This window comes from Sinohyriopsis cumingii, chromosome 1 (genome assembly GCF_028554795.1).
Source record: "Sinohyriopsis cumingii isolate HCF-2022 chromosome 1, ASM2855479v2, whole genome shotgun sequence".
Classification (NCBI taxonomy): Eukaryota; Metazoa; Mollusca; class Bivalvia; order Unionida; family Unionidae; genus Sinohyriopsis; species Sinohyriopsis cumingii.
The window spans coordinates 138,527,338-138,544,107 of NC_142961.1; the positions used below are offsets into that span (position 1 = coordinate 138,527,338).

General features: G+C 43.6%; 1 non-coding gene across 1 annotated transcript; it reads left to right on the plus strand.

The window, feature by feature from the left end:
* The first annotated feature begins 69 nt into the window (after window positions 1–69).
* Window positions 70–175, plus strand: Trnal-caa (transfer RNA leucine (anticodon CAA)). Its single transcript has 2 exons — window positions 70–107; window positions 130–175. It is a non-coding gene; the product is annotated as a tRNA-Leu (tRNA).
* The last annotated feature ends 16,595 nt before the right edge of the window (window positions 176–16,770 follow it).

Consider the following 16,770-nt stretch of genomic DNA (forward strand, 5'->3'; position numbering starts at 1 on the left):
CTTCAAAAATATAGGAATTTATTTAAGGAAGTTTGAACAATTAAGCAATTTCATCTCAACTTTTAATATGTCAGGATGGCCGAGTGGTCTAAGGCGCCAGACTCAAGGTGATTAAACCTCAATAGAGTGTTCTGGTCCACGAATGTGGGCGTGGGTTCAAATCCCACTTCTGACAAATACTTTTTCTTTTTTTTTCTTTATGGCATCTTCCATTTGTATTAGTTAAAATTAGTATTGATTCTCTCAAACATGATCATATTTAATTTAACAGAAAATGTATACTGAACAAAATTACAAGGACGCAATTACTCCATCCTCCTGTGTCCGACCTAACAAATTATACCTTAGACATTCCAGTAATATAGTCACTTGCATTTCGAGCCTAAATTCTACAAAATCATATTTAATACCCCTAACTCGGGCCCTTTACAACGACCTTTAACAGTATCTACAATACAGTATGACTTAACGGTGCTTTCAAAAGTGTTTATGTCCAAGTATCGTAGGGTTGCCATTTCGTCATGTCAGGTGCTTAAATCTCTTTACAGATACTGGTACAGGTACACCCACTCTTCGGAGTGTCCTCTTTTTTGAATATTTAAATATGCTAACCCTTAAATAATAAATCCAGTAAATTGCCTAGTTTTAATCATCGAATCTTATAGTTTTCATACTACCTTGTGACACAATGTAAGCACATTAAATGCTTAGTTTTATGGCGACACAATGTAAGCACATTAAATGCATATTTTGATTGTGTTCAACTGATAGACGCACCTTTTTGCTTCTGCGGCAGTATAGAAATCAACCTACATTTCTTCGTGTCCTGTCCCAGGTATATTCAGCAGCCAGTTGATGAGAAAAATACTAAATATTATTGCCATATCCAACTATTGTTACCTTAGATTTATTGATCTCGGGAGTAGTAAATGGGGTGAGATTAGCGACAATGGGAATTAGCATTACAGAGACGCCTGGGTCAGATTAGCGACAATGGAAATTTAACATGGCGAAAAATCGTGGGTCAGATTAGCGACAAGGGAAATTAACATGGGAATAAATCGTGGGTCATTCTAGCGACAAGGGGAATTTAACATGGAACTATAGTGTGGGTCTGTCTACCGACAAGGGGAAATTAACATGGGGAATAGAGTTCGGGCTTTTGGGATTTTTTTTTAAAATTTAAATTTAAATTTAAATTTAAATTTAAAAAAGGGGTAGGCAATGGAAAGGCTATCTCTTTTCGAGAAATATGGCTGGCCCTGAAAAGGGCCTTTGGGTTTTCTTCTTCTGCTTCTAATTTCTTCTTTTTCTCCACCAAGTTCTTATTTTATCTCCAACACTCTTTCTCTTCTTCTCTTTCTTTTTCTCCTGCTCTTCTTTCTTCTTCTTCTCTTCCTCCTCTTCTTTCTTCCTCTTCTCATTTTCTTCTTCTTTTTCAATCTTTTCGTTCCATTTGCTTATTCTTATTCTTTCCTCTTCATCCTCCTTCTCCTCCTTTATCTCTTTCATGACACCACTAATCTTGTCCTTTACCTTTTTTAAGTTATTAATTTCCATCTTTACACGATGGGGACTATAGGAATAATGGTCTTCAACCAGTCTTATTAACATCTGCTCCATCATTCCTAAGTTGTCTAAAACGTCTTGTAATGTTTGTATTTTGTCCATTTGGTTAGAAGCCATCTTCTTTTTTTTTATTCTTTGCAGAATGGTTTGAACGACGAATACTATGGGTTCTTATACTTAAAGCGCGTACGTGAAGGAAAACATCCCCCTACTTTTTCATTTCATATAATAAAACCCAAACTATACTTTTTCATTTCATATAATAAAAACCCAAACTATACTCTCCACATACGCTAAGAAACAATAAACAAAATCCATAATCTACTATCCACACAATCTTACGTGAGCGCTTACAAAACCCAAACTATACTCTTCACATACGCTAAGAACAATAAACAAATCCATAATCTACTATTCACACAATCGTACGTGAGCGGGTACAAACACAAACACAAACACACAAACACAAACACACAAACACATACGCTAAGAACAATAAACTAATCCATAATCTACTATCCACACAATCGTACGTGAGCGCTTACAGAACCCTAATTATACTCTTCACCTACGCTAAGAAACAATAAAGAAACCCATAATCTACTATTCCCACAAACATACCTGAGCTCTTACAAGCACCAACACACAAACACATACCCTCACACTATCTTAAAAAAGAGTTAGTGTTTATAATCACACTACTCTACCTACACACATTGGCAAATCGATCGTTATTTCTTTTCTAGAGTATTGGGTAGCCCTGAAAAGGGCTGTTTTTTTTTTGTTTGGAACTTCATGGACACCTGGTTAATGGTGGCACCTTCCAGGCCTGGCGCCGCATACACATCTTATCCCCCAATTACTTTTTACCTTTTGAGGGGAGAGAGCAGAGGCAGGATATGTCGCTTCAGAATCCCAATTTTCGCTCTCTGGGATTCTGAAATTTCTTCTTCTTCTCTCCTTTTCCTCCTCCTCCTCTTCTTTGCATCTTCTCTCCTCCTCTTTGTATCTTCTTTCCTCTTCTTTATATCTTCTCTCCTCCTCTTCTTTGTTTCTTCTTTCCTCCTCCTCTCTTATCCTTCCCTCCTCCACAATGGCTTCCGCGGCCAGTTCATTTAATATGCGCCTGGCATATTCCAGATGCACATGAAGTTCCAACAGTTTCTCCAGTCTCGTGTTCATTTTTGGTGTTGATCAATCAACAAGGGTAGCTGGACTGCCGAACGAGTTTCAATTTATAGTGAAAGCGCGGACGTGAACGAAAACATCCCCTATAAACATAAAATTGATCTTACCTACATCATGACCATAAAACAACGCGCGGACCTAAAAGAAACACTCACTCACTTTTTATGCTACCCATCACTATTTTAAAATTTTTTATAAATCACTTCAATAGACTATCCACATACGCAAAGCAATCCAGTCTAACCCCAAATTTACACCTCAAACACCAAAAAAAGAGACATCATTTTAATCTACTATCCATACCAACTTACTTAACCACTTACAAACACAAACATACAAACACATACCCTCACATTTTTTTAAAAAAGAGCTAGTGTTTATTTTCACACTACTCTACCTACACACATTGGCAAATCGATTGTTATTTCTTTTCTAGAGTATTGGGTAGCCCTGAAAAGGGCTGTTTTTTTGTTTGCTATGGCATTCTTTTTAGTTTCTAAGAATGCGATGTCCTCTGAGGATAGACTTTCTGGCGATAGGTCTGCTTCTTCGGAAAGAGAAGAAGAACTCTTTGGTGTCGATACGACAATCGACAAAGCCTCTGTCAGCTTCAGGTTGCTGCTGCTGCTGCTCTTGTTGTTGTTGTTGCTGCTGTCTCTGAAGTCTGTACTTCTCTGTCCATTCTTCTTTTTCCCTGTTCATTTCTTCTCTGAAGAGCTCTTCTATCAGGTCTTCAGTGATTTTTAACATTCTCACATTCTCTATTTCTTCTGGCTTCGGTATCAGACTGTGTCTGACCCTATGCAAATTTAGGTAGGCTTCGTTGAGTTTAGCTAGTTTGGAGCACATCTTCTTAGGAGGATGAGTCGACAATGGATGGTTAGACTGGAAACTGCCCCGGTTCTTAAAGTCAAAGCGCGGACGTGAAGGAAAACATCCCCCACACGGTTTTTGAGTCGCAACGTTCAGTGAGTGTCATGAGAGGGATAGTAAGAAATGAAAGAGCATCAATCCAACATTCTTATAGCTAAACAAAAGACAAAGGCATTTTTTTCAAAACACAACATTTTTTATTCAAAAATCACTTAACACTAAACAACAACTCTAACATTTTTAACAATAATCCAACAATATAACATCAAACAATTTTTTCAAAACACAACATTTTTTATTCAAAAATCACTTAACACTAAACAACAACAACTCTAACATTTTTTAACAACAATGCAACACTAAAAGTTTCTCCACTAGGTAAAGAGGGATAACAGTCTTCCATGGTTTCTAGTAATCTAGGATGACTTCTCTCAAACTGTTGATTTCTATGGTATTATCGAATTCTGCATACAGGATGACGTTCACCGTTTCATCAGGGTCTCGGTCTTTAAACTGAATTTCCACACGAATCTGGCCGGATTTTATAGGGTGGAAATGTCCCTCGTCGCTGCCTTGGTCTGGAGTGAAATCGAAAGCCCACAAAGCGTAGCCTCCTGCATAATCCTCGTACGTAATACCCTGACTGCTATTGGTTCCTAACTGTCCGGTGGCTTCGTACAGGGACAAGTACGATCTCAAGTAATTCTTCTTGGTAAAGTCAGGTTCGAAAGGTCGGGTACACAAGGTCTTGCCATCGCGACTGACTTCGATTTTGGACACGCCAAAGTGTTGAAAGTAGAAAGGATTTTTTTCGGCAGCTCCGTTGAAGGCTGTATTCTCGACGATACCAACGATCAAACGTTTGGGTAACTGTCCTTGGAACAGATGATCTTCGATCATGGATCGCTGTCCCTTGGGAATGGTAAAGGTTTTCACTTCCACGCGTCGTATGGGATACTTGGCGGTCGTTCTGCTCAACGTCTGACTGATGTCGTTTCCCACTTTAGGTAACACTTCCACACGGCGTACGTAGAGTCTGGCTTCTAGGATTTTGGTTTTGTAACCGTCACTATCAGCCATCAAATGGAAAGCGGCACTGCTACGATTCAGTCTCAGGCGGACATCCATCCCGTTCAGCAAATACTTTTCTTGCAACCACATGTCCAAATGCAAACGATCCATCAGTTCTAAACTTGTGTCGGCTCCGTGATTCTCTTTCTTCGTTCTACAAATCCATCATTGTTGTCTTTCTTTTCATCAGTTTCCAATATTTCAAACTTGATAGGTTCGTCAGCTTCCCATACCACACAGGCATTGAGATGAGTGTTCTTGGCATCTATTCCGTACGTCAAGAGATTTTCCAGGTAGGCACGATAAGGGTAAGTATCCATGCTGCTACTGACCAGTTTGTTATTCAAATACAAGTCCACTCCACTGAACAAGGAATGCATGAAATTGTTGACGGGAGCTACTGCTTCATCGTCTATAGCACCTCCAGTCTTATCTAGAATTTTGACTTTCAGGTACAAGTAACTGCTATTCAGATCGATGTAATCTTCGGGCTGTCCTTTGATTTCAAACTCGATGGGAGCGGAATCGGTCAGTGAGGAGACGGGGTGAAATTCCACCCACTGGGATTCTTTCATCGTCATCATCGTGGGGGGCATGGCAAACAGATCCAGTTCCGTCTTGGAACAAGCGCAAGATTCTCGGTGCATCATTTTTTTGTCTCTTTTCTCAATAATCGAAAACGTCTAAGTCTCGAACGGTTCTTCTTTTCTTGGCCTTTCTCGCTTGAAGTCTGGTGAAAGGGTGTTTTCTTCGTCGTCTCTTTCTGCCTTGTCCTTGCTGAATGCCTGACTCGGTAGCGTGCAGGGCATTTATAGGTGTTTCTCGTTGGCCTAAAATGTCTTTGCCCGTTTGCAGCAAGACATTTTTGCCTGCCCTCATGAAGGCTTCTTTAGGGTTTTGTTTGTCGATGATGACATTTTGGAGAAATTCTTTGCCTTGTGTCAGTGCCGCATCTTTCAAGGCGTGCAATCCGCGTGTCACCATCGGTTTCAACACCGGGGCCACCGAACGAAAGGCCGATTTTAACATATCTCCTAAGCCGTGTCCTCGCTGTCGAGCAACCCCTCGGTACACTGGATACATGACTTAAGAGTCGTGAGAGAACCGTTTTCGAAAATGGAGTTTCACCGTGACTTTTCCTTTGGTGAATGGAATATTTTGTCCCAGATCTCCTTTTATAGCAATGTTGACCGTGTCCAAATACGACTTACTGACAGGCAAATAGTGAGGATGGACAAATTCGCGGTGGACGTGGTAAGTGTTTCCACCTTCCTCGTCAGTGTTCGTGGCAGAATCCACTTTGAAAGGAATGACACGCAGTAACGGTACGGAGGTGTGTCCCACCACGTTGTACTCCACCACATCGGAATACACGAACATCAAATTCAGTCCTTGGTTCAGTTCTACCGGGGCACGAAATAACTTGCTAAAAGACTCGTTGTCGTAAACGATGGGTAATTCGTTTTTGTTGATCATGGTCTTTCTCATGTCCATGTCTCCGCCCAACATGTCAAACAATTCAGGACAAAATAAAATGGACAGGATTTTACTCCGTTCAAATTTCATCAAGAAGCGACGAGCTGCTTTGTGGTACTCCATGGTGACATTTTTGTTGACATGCTCCAAAGCTTTCAGAAACACGACATTAAACCTGGAGGTTATGGTGCTGACCAAATGTTGACCACTAAAATAATAGCCTGGGGGAATGAACAAGTGATAGGTGGTGTACTTTTGTGTACGGGTTTTCTTGTCATATTTGACATTGCTATCCATCCACTGTTGCATTTGCTCGTCATGAACTTCCACATCAAAAAAATTTTGATTGGGAAGGACATTGAGGACTTGGGTCGGGTGAATCATTTCTACTAAAGCCACTTCCCAATGGGCTTCGTGATCTAACTGGATGGCTTGAGGCAATTTGGCCGTGTAACAGCACAACGTGTTCTTGGGAAACACCTCCATGGATCTGTCACTGGGTAAGGTTAAGTAAAATTGGTTTTGGTGACTCATAATTCCAGAGTTCTGTGGCTGTCCGAGGGGTTACTGGACGTCAGAGGCGTGTCTCCGTCTAAAATGGGGTTCTGGTTGTGATTGAAGTGGTGACTGGCACTGGCACTGGACACAAGGTTCCTGGGGTTCCCGTTCGAGGTGAATTTCAGGGAGGGATTAGGAAGCAGGTAACCGATGCAACTGCTCAATAAAATGGTCCACAATTGTTTGTCTCCTTGTTGCAAACTCAAATTGGCGATGGCTGCCCCGATGACACAATACACCACGAAGATTTGGCAGAAAAAGACGATTTGCGTTTTAGGCACACGTTCTCCACACCACACTCACAAGGGTTGTTTTTGTAAATCTTGCACAGAAGAACTAGGTGAAGGAGGAGTGGTCGACGTAGCTGCGTCTGCTGTGTGAAAGGGCATGATGGTCACTTCTTTTTATAGTCGATGACTTGCGAAGCGTCGATCCAAGAATCAAAACTGGGTGGATATCCTTTCCAACGTACTTTGACTTCTTTGACACGTCGTTTGCCCACTTTACGGGTTCTGCGTTAGAGAATGCTTTCGATGTCGTACACGTCGTCTTCTTTTTTGGTGACACGTTGTAACTCGGGCAAATAAAACGTTCCTTTGAGCACTTCTCCGTTCATGTCTTCCAATTTATAGACGGCAGGATGACGGCCATGCACTCGTCCAGTGACGCGAAACAATTCGGTCGTCCAGTTAGGTAAGTAACCTTTGTCGAAAGTGCGTTTGGTTTTGCCAATGCGCACCCAATCTCCTACGGCCAACTATCCACTTTTCTTGGGGACAGCCCTCGTCGGGGACGTACCAAACAGGTGCTCAAACACCAACACTTCGTTGTCGGGAGTCACGTCTTGCGGGGCACGTCCGATGCTTCGATGGTAAGATTGATTGTACGCTTGCACCAGGTGCGGTAAGATGTCGATGTACTTCAGAGTGTCGTGATGCGTAAAATATTTCCACATGCGTTCTTTCAAAGTGCGTTGAAAATGTTCCACGATGCTGGCTTTGGTTTCGGGATTCTCGGTGGTAAAAAAATGAATGTCACGTTTCTTTAATTCTTTTTGGAAAGCTTGGTTCAGAAATTCGGTGCCTTTGTCCGTTTGCCATCGAAGAGGGTGACGACCGCTTTGTTTCAACACCCGTTGCAGGGCTCGCACTAACTCGCTGCTCGATTTGGAAGTCAAGGGCACGACCCAGGCAAATTTGGAAAAGACGTCGATGACACAAAACAAATATTTGTAGCCACGATTGTAGCTGGCCAAATGAGAGACATCGGCTAAATAGGCTTGCCATTGATGATCGATGCCTTCCACTCGGGTGCGACTTCTGGCAAACTTGCGTCGAATGGGTTTGTGTAAAGTGTAGGTAGCTTGTTCTTGTAACCATCGTTGCACTTGAGGTAAACGGAGACTTTTCAGTCGCGTTTTGGCAGCACGATACAATTTTTGAACTCCTGCGTAACCTGCAGAATGGGAGGGATCGTAGTAAATGCTGGCTAAGACTTTTTCCATTTTTTTGTGTTGGTTGGTGTGTTAATAAGACACCCACTCTTGGAGGATGCTACTCTTTTTCTCTTGGGGTATTTTCTTGGATTGCAATGCTTTGCGTGTGCGGCCAGCAATAGGTGTCGAAGAGGAGAAGGATGTCTGAGCGGGGGATATCGGTTCTTGTTTCACTTCTGTCTTCACTTCTGTCTTCACTTTCTTTTTCTCTTGTGAGGAAGAAGGGGTGGCCATCATCTTTTTAATCCATCCAATTCTGGAGGTAGGTGGTGTTGTTAACTTGCGTACTTTTTCTGGTGGAGTTTGAAACCCTTCCTCTTCTTCTCCTTTTTCTGTCTTGGTCACGGGTACTGGTGGTACTGGTACTGGTACTGGTGATGGTGCTGGACTTTTCATCAAGGTCTTAAAATCTTTCAGAGTGGGTAGAGCTGTTTCGTCTAAAGCTTTCTGGTGAAAGAGTTGCAGTCGTTGCAAGAGTTGACCGTACTTTTGCGATTTTTCTGTTTCGGACAAATCTTGGCGATCCATCAAGGACTGCAATTCGTGTTGTAACTGGGACATCTCGCTCAAATGGGGATTGGGAGGTAATTGCGGGGTGTGTTGTTCTTGCCACCGATGGTATTCCATCCATCGTTTGTAAGGCACTAAAGCTAGTTTTCGTCCTTCCATGGGGTTGTCAGGGGTCGATTCTGAGATCTTGGGACTTCCGAGGCCTTTTTATCTTGCTCCCACCAGCCCTCCCAACATGGTTCCCAAGACTCCTTTCAGTATGGGGCCTAACAAGAGAGGTAAAATACCTCCACGTTGCACTAACATCTTCTTTTTTTGACGAATGGGAATTTTCTTTTGAACCATTTGGCGAAGAACGTGACGATGTTTGCCTAAGCATTGTTTCTGGTGTTTGGACAAAGGGATCGTGCCTTTCAAAACGTTCAAACAACATTCGCACACGGTATCGATGACCTCTTTGGAGGCTGTTTGAATGAGTTTTTTTCGTAGGGGTGGAGAAGCTTTGGACAGGACAGATAACATGTCCCCATGTTTGGCTAAACGTGGTGGCAGTCCTTTCCTTTTCTTTCCTTGGGGTTTTCTGGAGGGTGACATCTTTGAGTCTTCAGGAGCACCAAAAAACACTGATACCCGACTTGGTCACAGGCCTTTTTTATACTGGAACGCGTCGCCACTGATTGTCTTTACGTCGTATTAGTTTGAGGACAGGCATGACACGTCGTGCAGGGGTACGTAACGGACTAAATCGAGCCAGTTCTTGCTTGGACAAATCCAGTAAACTTTGTAACATGCCCGATCTTTCTTGAACTTTGATTTTGGGAGAAGGTACTTTGTGAGCAGCAGCCACTGCCACTAAATTGGAAGGTCCTGCCACTGGGGAAGTTCTTTTGCGGGTCATCAACGGAGAAGTTCTTGGTGTGATCAACGTCTCCAAGTACTCTTCAGTTCTGGGTGTCATTAACGGAGAAGTGGACAAACGTGAAGCTGCCGGAGACGCAGTCACTGCCGTGGCAGGTCGTGGTTTGCGAGTGTAAGGTTGCGTCCTGGCCGAAGTGCCTCTCTTGCGACTAGTTTTCTGTGGACTTTTCTTTTTCTGAGGGCTTCTTTTCTTTTTCCGGGGTGGTGGTGGTGTCTGGTCAGAGGAGGGTCTTGCCACTGGAGAAGTTCTCCTTGGGGACCTGGTCTTTTTCTTCTTGGGGCTTCGTTGGACTTTTGTCTTGGGTATAACTTTGGGGGCATTAGGATCCCATCTTAAGAGTGAGCGAATGATGACCCCTCCTAGAGTACCGCTCCCTCCAGGTTTCAAAATGATTTGTTTTTTGGTTTGAGTGTCGATGCGGGGATCGGCCAGTTGGACCAAAGCGACTTTGTTTCGATCGAAAAAGCGTTTGGTTTGATGAGGAATCTGAATGATTCCTTGGAGTAATTGACGTGCCGTCACCGTGAACCATCGTAAGACTTCTTTGAGACTAGCTTCTAAGACACGAGCTCGTGTTTGTGGATTTTTTTCTCGACTGATGGCATACAAGGCACGAATCAATTTGACGGGAAGATGCGACTGAAGGGACGTCATGTTCGCACTGTGTGAGACAGACGAAAAAGGGTCTGAGGTTTTTATAGATTTTTTTTATGGGGAGTGAAATGAAGTCGAGGACGGAGACGTGTACAGGACAGGCCCTCCGTCTTGGCACCAGTGGTGAAACAAGTGGGTACGAAATCGCAAATCCTCGGGAGTCGTAGGTGTCAAATCGACGAGTAAATAGGCGTGTGGCGTTTGAGTGGCATCGTCGTACGCCTGAGTCAGCCAAGGCGTTCCTAACTGTTTGGCTAAGACTTGCACTTGCGATTTATCTCGAGGGCTTTTAAACAAGACCACGTAATGCGCATTGAGACTGATGGTGCGATGGGCTTTACTTTGTTGAAACAAATTTTGGGTGATGTAAACGACACTGGCATTACGGTGATGCCCTTTGCGCGTGAACCACAGTTTAATTTCTTCTTCGTCTTCTCCTAACATGTCGTCGAAAATGACCAAATGGGTTAGACGGGAGTCAGAGACGATGCCGTCGTCTTCTTTAGGAATGCCTTCCACAAACACGATGGAATCGCCTTGACTTTCTCGCAAGAGGCTGTACGCCGATTGCCACTCTTTGTAACACCACACGATTCGTTGAGGGGGTCGATCGATCAAATGATGTTTATGTTCGATCAAACGTTTGACGAATTCGGTTTTGCCTGAACCGCTAGGTCCAGCAATGAGCATGTTAAAGGGATGGCGAAGATACAAAGCCTCCCAACTGGCACGATCTAAGTGTTCGTCGATGACTTTGACAGTAGAGGAAGAGGGAGCAGAGACAGCAGAGGTAGCCATGGTGTGAGAAATGTCACTTGTGACACGAAAAACAAACAAGACAAGAGTTTATATACCTTTTCAGAACACGTTTATTGAATGTTTCAAACATAAATACGAAAGACAAAAATGCATAAAAGCCAAAGGCTTAAGTACAAGAATAAAAGGCACATGATAACCATGAACGTGGAATAAACACAAGTGTCTGTACAACATGTTCTGGGTAAAGTTCTAACCAGTTCTATAGTAGGGGTAAGGTCACACAAGTGTCCTCCCGAAAGGGTCTTTCAGGCCTGTCCACGACAGTCCTGTCCTGGGTGACGGGTTCTTCTGGCACCGTCACTAACACAGGTTGAAAAGTAACTTTTTTCCTTGAATAACTCTCGTGCATACTGGGCCACCTCTTGTGTCCAAGCCTCAAAACCCTGGTCTCGGTGATGTCCAACATTTGACTCCTAACCAATCTGGTTTCTTCTTCGTCAACGACATGGTAAGTTACTTCAATGAACAATGAACTATCGATCTTGCCTAGGGTTCCTTTTCATATACAGACCAATACCGACGTGACCGTACGGTAAGGTGAAGTGATTGGGAAGTCGCACTCGCTTCTGGTATACAATTTGATAGACTTTTTCCAAGGGTCGACTGACGATGTGGTGAGTGGGTAAACGTACAATCTTGTTCGGTTGATAGGTGGTCACTTTAAAGTTTCCATCCTCTCCCGATTGCAAGGCTTCTTTCAATACCCCAAAGTTGACCACTCGACTGGTACGATGATTCAGAGTCAGTCCTTTCACTTTGCACGTCGTGTGCACTTCTCCTTGTTTGTCCCGGTATTCGTAGCCGTAATTTTTGGGACCACCACTGACGAAACTTAGAATCTTGTCGTCGGGATGCTCGTCTGTCCAGGCTCCTAAACGGTCTCCTTCGATGTCAGGGTGCTGTTGAATCGGGTGATGGATGTAAATGCAACTGTCCGTGTCAAAGTACAGGACGCGTTCTTCTAACAGTTCTAAAGCTTCGTACAATTTTAAGCGAGCATGAGCTGTCACGTAAGCCGCAATGATGACATTTCCAAAAGGGTCGTCTTGTACAAAGTCCAGATCTTCTTCGTAATTGACCAAGATCAAATCCTCTCGAACGATGTCCACGTGTTTCATGTATTTGGTTTTGTCGTGAATCATCTGGAAGTAGCGGGAAGGTTGTGTCAAATATTCCGTCTTGGGTAAACACGGTCGTTGTGCCATTTTACCCCACAAGCAATTTAACATCACTTTGGCAAACGATCGCCTGCCTTCGTTTTTTTCGATGTGGTCTAAAGAGATGCCTTCTTGTGCGTAGTATTTCTCTTTGAATTGTATTTGGTCTTCGGGAGTGTGACACCAGGAAGAATAGCCGCTGGCTTCTTGTTTCAGTTTCAAAAAGGCATCCACGTAGTCGGCGAAAATGCCTTTCTGAGTAGGGTCACCCTTGTGGTACTGATGTGTCTTGGGAAAGTGGCAAATTTCGTACACTTCTAACAGTTGGTATCCCATGTCCAGAGCTTTGAACAATTCTACGCTGACCCAGGTTCCCGTCAAGGCACGTTCTTCCTGGCTGTGATGGCAAGGTTGGTCCTGGTTGCACGTTTCGGCACAAGTACGGCACAAGGGAAACATCAGTTTGCCTTGACAATGGTGAGGTAAGACGGGATGGTATAGGTTCGTGGGAGGCAAAACTTTACACTTGATCAAGCCTTCGTATTGTCGAATGTTTTTCAGGTCAATGTGTTCCGTCAACAATTGCGGGTGCCCTACAGGAAAGCGACAATATTTGCACACGTAGGGATACAGCGAACACACGTCCAAGTATTTGATTTCTTCTCCTTTCTCTTCGTCGGCTTGGTACAGCAAACAGGTGGCATTGGTCCTTCCTCCGTACAAACTATCCCTCGAGTTCAGCGGGTCCATGAACTGGTAACTTTCCACGAGGCGTTTAAACTCGGGATCGGTTTTCAAACGGTGATCGTACTCGTGTTCCCACATTTCCACCACTTGGTATCCTTGCTGTTCTAACTTTAGGCGTCGCTGACAAGTGTCCTGGTGCAAGTCTTCCATGGCTCGTTGCAAAAACTGATTTTTAGTGTCACGGTCAGGGTAACAGACGGGACATCCGTGAAATAAGCAACCGTTAAACTCGTACACGATCTTGGGGTTTTCTAAGTCCCAGCCATCTACCGAATACGTTCCGATGGTCTTTTCGCCTCCTCCGTTGCGGGCATGCTGAATCCATTTGTCTTCCTTGTCGCACAAGTAATGTAACCAACGTAGGGCTTTGACCGAGTATTGACGCTTGACATAGTGGGTCGTTTGAGGACTGATGACAGCCACGGTGTTTTCAGGCATGAATCGTTGGCGGTACACTAAGGAACACGCTTTGGCAATGGTGCAAGCTTCTTTCAAAGGATCGACCCCTCCGTGTTCCATGAACAGTTCTCGAAATTTTCCACAGCAACGTCGTAAAATGTCCACGTCGGAACGACAATACTTTAGCATTTCTTCCTGAAAGTCGAAAGGGTCGGAGGCATGCGCCTGGTACCAAGCGTAGAAAGCTTCTCGTTGTTCGGTACGCATGTTGTCGGGGTCGTAATAGTGAGCCTCAGGCAAATGGGGTAGAACGGCATGTTGATTTGCTTCCGTATTGAAAAAGTGTGGAAAGTACCCTTTAGCCATTTCTGTCATTCCAAACGTTTTAGGCATTCGACTCAAAGGCATGGCCAAGTAACTCATCGAATCTTTAAACTGTACTTGTCCCACTTGCATGAAAATGATTTTGGCTCCGTTCAAAGTGACTTTAGGACGCTCGGTGCCTTGTTCCGCATAGTACCTCAAAAGAAACTGTCCATCGTATCCGGAGAAATTGTGAGCCATCACCGTGGCATGACGATGAAAATCTCCGTAACGTTCGATGTCCTCTTGGCTCCACGTCTTGTCGATGGGGTCTAAGACCCATTGGGCAAAATCGGCTAACGTGTTTGGTCCCCGAAAGATTTTTTCACGCCCTCCGGGAATCTTGCTGCAGTGAGGGCAATGACTGAAGATAGGTTCTTGAATGCATTTCTCGCACGCTCGATGAGCCACGCAGAAATTAGGAATGTGAATGCCGGTCTCTTGCATACATTCGAAATCGAAAAAGATGAAATTGCCTTTCTTCTTGTGACCGTCCTCTTTCTCTGGTGGGGGTTGGTATTTTTGCACGTAGCATTGGTGTTCCAAGTCCACGATGCGGTGACAAATGTGACATTTTTTTTTTCCTGAACATACGTGTGCCTTGGTACTATTGGTACGTATGCCTTGTCTACACGTAGGGCACAATCTCAAGAGTTGACAAGCACATTTCTGCTGTGAACCTTGCGTCTTCAGATGTTGTTGGTAACAGGTAGGACTGACAAACGTGCGCAAACAAGTCGAACAAGGCACTGGTCCTTCGCTCAGACAGGGTGGAGAGGCCAAACATCCTGGGCATTTCATTCCACAATGCTTGTGTTGCTCTCGATTGTTATAACCATAGTCACATTTCTCACAAAATTAACCGTATCCCAGGAATCCAGTGATACTGGTAATGGTATCGAAATGATCATCGTGATGATAGACATGAATGTTTTTTCCGTCCTTAAAATCTTGGCCTCGAAACAACAGAGTTCCACGCATTTCTTGAGGGTGCGCTTTCAAGGTGTAGCGTGGAGCTAGGGCATCTTGCAATTTTTGCATCTCAGGAATGCCACAGGGTGTGTCTTTGGACAGTCCGGCTTGTTGTAACAGGAGTTCTGCTTCGTTTCGTTGTTTGGCTCGATCGCATCGTTGAATAGTTTTCCAGGTTCTTTTCCATTCTACCGTGTCGTTCTTGTTGGCATAGGTTCGTCCCACCACGATGGCACGGGCTAAACACATCTGGTCTTGAGGGTTGTTAATTCGGACGAGACTCTTTTTGGTGTTGCGAAGGTCGTCCACCAATAACATCTTTTTGCATCCAGTTCCTTGAGGAGGAGAGACGTGGGCCATTTTCAGTGTGGCTTTACCATCGGTGATGTCAAACTGGTCATTAGATTGTTGCACCTGTTGTATCTTGTCCATGACTTTGGAAGGGGTCAGTTCTGCGGGTCTGCTAAACTCGATCCAAACAGGGGATTTCAAACCGTCGTGATCTATGGATAGTGTCAAGCGATCGTCTTCTTTGGCTTGACATTGTCGCTTGAGTGCGGTGAGCAAAGAATCCCACATCTCGGTGATAAACCCTTCTGCTTTCTCCAAGGGTACGTCGGCCTTGAAATCTTTAAACTTCACCGTGTAGGTGTAAGCCGTGGTTCTAAATTTTCTAGAGGAGCGCTTTTCCGTCTCTCGAATGGAATAGTACTTTTCAGGGTTGACTAAGGGTGGTGAACTTGGTTTAGAGGGTTCGGATTCTGGTTCACTCATGTCCTCTTCAAAATCACTGGCATGAATTTGTGCCAAGATTTCAGCCCTGGTACGAGGCGATAGATCACGTTTCTGCCTCTTACTTTCTTCTTCTTCTTCTTTCTTCTCGAATGAATGGGATCGTTTCATCTTGAGTGCAAAACGTCAAATGACTCAAGTTTAAACACCATAGACTAATTTATAGTCTTGGCAAACCAGCGTATATAAAAAGGGTGTGTGTCTTGTCCTTTCACTATTCATTTCACTCTCAAGCCGAGCACAACGATGGAAGAGACTACCCAGATGGAACGTTTCGTCAGAGCTTTGCGAGGGGTCATTAGAAAATTCTCTTCAGACCAGCCGACGGACTACTCTCCTTCCTTTCGAGATAAAAGTCAAGATACTTGCTATATCTGTCAGAAGAAAGGGCATTGGTCTTCAGAGTGTCCAGACCGTCAAAAAAAAAAAACAGGGACTAAAAAAGACAAAAGTCAAGATACCTGTTTTTATTGTAAAGAAAAAGGACATTGGTCTCCAGATTGCCCAAAAAAGAAACAAGAGGAGTCAGAAGAAAAGAGGGATTCTTCAGAAGAAGAGATGGATTCTTCGAAAGAAGAGAGGGATTCTTCAGAGGAAGAAGAGGAAGAAAGAAGACAATTCTATTTAAAAGAGGCAAAGAAACAGGAGAAGAAAAGAAGAAGGGAAGAAAATGAGGAAAAAACGGTGAAGAAATTGAAAAAACAGAGAGACTAAATAAGGAGAAAGAAGAAGTGTAAGAACTTTTTAAAGTGTTCTGTGGTGAATTGTGAATTGGATTGTAAAAAATGGATAAAAGAATACATGAATGATATAAGGTAAGTGTCTTTGAGTTTTGATTTTAAAATAAGAAGCTACACTCAAGCACTCATACACAGACACGTACTATAAGGGTAAAATGGGTGGGGTTTATTTTTGAGTTATTGGCAAATTGAAATTGTATTTCTTTTCCAGAAATGTGGGTGGCCCTGAAAAGGGCCTTTTTTCTTTATGGTGTAGGAGTGAGTTTAACCAATCAACTTTAACTGCCTTAAGCCGTTGCCACGGCCAAGGCCTACTTCTGATGATTGGGTTGAAATCACTAAGGGTGGTACGACAGGCTTAGTCACAGGGTTGGCGTGTTTAGCTCGGGAAGGTCGTATTCTCTTCGGTCGTGATAAAGAAGTCTGATACATTTGTTTCAGACTTCTTAACTCCGCTAAAATGTCCAA